Genomic DNA, 1,991 nt, shown 5'->3' with positions numbered 1-1,991 from the left:
TGTTGTTGTTATTGTTACACTCTGAGTCTTCACCGTCAACCAACCACGCTGTCTCAGGTGTACTCACAATTTGTCAGTCTACCTGGCTTGTTTTCTGCGTCAGGGCGTTTTCATCGCTGTTGGTTTTGTTGTTGTTTTGTCATTCCGGTTCCTAAGACCTAGGGTATACTAAGCACACATTCTCCTACACTCATTTTGGTCTTCATCACTGCAATTGGAGGAGCCTCTGTGCGCTCTCTCTCTCTGTCTCTCTCTCCATCTCTCCCTCCCTCCCTCCGTGTGTGTGTGTGTGTGTGTGTGTGTGTGTGTGTATTTTAATGAACAAATATAGTCTTTTCCACAAACTAACTTTTTTTTTTTTTTTTTTTTTTTGGTTTTTCGAGACAGGGTTTCTCTGTATAGCCCGGGCTGTCCTGGAACTCACTCTGTAGACCAGGCTGGCCTCGAACTCAGAAATCCACCTGCCTCTGCCTCCCGAGTGCTGGGATTAAAGGCGTGAGCCACCACCGCCCGGCTACCACAAACTAACTTTTAAATTTTGGTTTAATTATGACCTAATTCCAGCACTAGGAAGCAGTCGCAGGTGGAGCTCTGAATTAGAAGTCAGCATTGTCTAAAGCCAGGACTACACGGAGAATTTATGTCTCAAAACACGCATATATGATTGATAGATAGATAGAATATAATTTGTCAAATTGATTCTCAATGTATTCTTCTCTGAGAATCAATTAAGTATTCTTGAGCAGTAAAAGAAAGGAAGGCCGGAAGGAAACTGTGACAACAGTGAAGCTCCGGCCCACTCCATCATTATTCACGAAGTTACAACAATCGTTTCGAAGGAACTGACCACTTGTCAATAATCCTCTTGATAGGTTTGGTGAGTTATCCTTTTCTGTCAGAAAGTTGTTAATGTCGAGAAGACGTATCAACAGTAAATTCTAGTCATTCCATTTCTTCTGTGGGGGAATAGCTTATTTGTGTCAGTGCCAAAGATTAGCTTTGACACGTCAGGTACTGAGGGGATGGATGTAGTCAGTGATTGATCACTCTGCAGACTTTTCTCTAAGGGAGCAAAACTTAATTCTTTGGGGCCAGCCAGAGAAAATGGTGAAAACACACACTTGTAAATGCGAGTGTCTGTCAAGTGAGTTTCAATTTGCCTGTCAATTAATTTCATTCTGTAACAATAAAAATGTTTGAAATAGAGCTATCGTCTACTGAAAGAGCACTCCTTGATGTCAGTAGTCTCAGTCCTGCCATCCTGCACTGTAATGAGAAGAGCTTCTTGTTAAGTGTGCTAGTGTCGTGGTCTCACTTCACATTAGGACTCTGAAGAATAGATCATGGGAGGCTGGAGCTCATGCTTTTTAGAGCTCTTTGGACAGAAATTATTATATATATGTTTTTATATATATGTATATATCACATATATATCTGGACACGGGTATACTGGGAGAAACACTGTGATACAATATAACTTCCATGAGATGGTTTCCATGCTTTGTTTTGTTTTATTTTCTTGTTTTGATTTGTTTTTTATTTTCTTTGTGGGGTAAGTTTGCAAGAGTGGAGGGCAGATACCAGGGGATTGGGAGATGAGTGGGACTGGCGTGTAAGATATGAAATTCACAAGGAATCAATAAAAATTTGAAAAACGGATGAAGAAGAAGAGGACTAATGAAGAAGAGGAAGGGGGAGAAAAAGAATGCCATATGTAACGAACTTATTTCTAAGACGAAGTACCAGATAGAAATAGTCATATCGTGTATTAAAGAGATGAAAACCAACACTTGGTATAGAGGTGTTGCTCAAAGGGGAATGTGTGCTTAGTATACCCTAGGTCTTAGGAACCGGAATGACAAAACAAGAACAACAACAACAAAACCAACAGCGATGAAAACGCCCTGACGCAGAAAACAAGCCAGGTAGACTGACAAATTGTGAGTACACCTGAGACAGCGTGGTTGGTTGACGGTGAAGACTCAGAGTGT

The sequence above is a fragment of the Grammomys surdaster genome, unplaced genomic scaffold (assembly GCF_004785775.1).
Source record: "Grammomys surdaster isolate TR1022 unplaced genomic scaffold, NIH_TR_1.0 117026, whole genome shotgun sequence".
Lineage (NCBI taxonomy): Eukaryota > Metazoa > Chordata > Mammalia > Rodentia > Muridae > Grammomys > Grammomys surdaster.
This window is presented reverse-complemented; position numbering follows the sequence as displayed.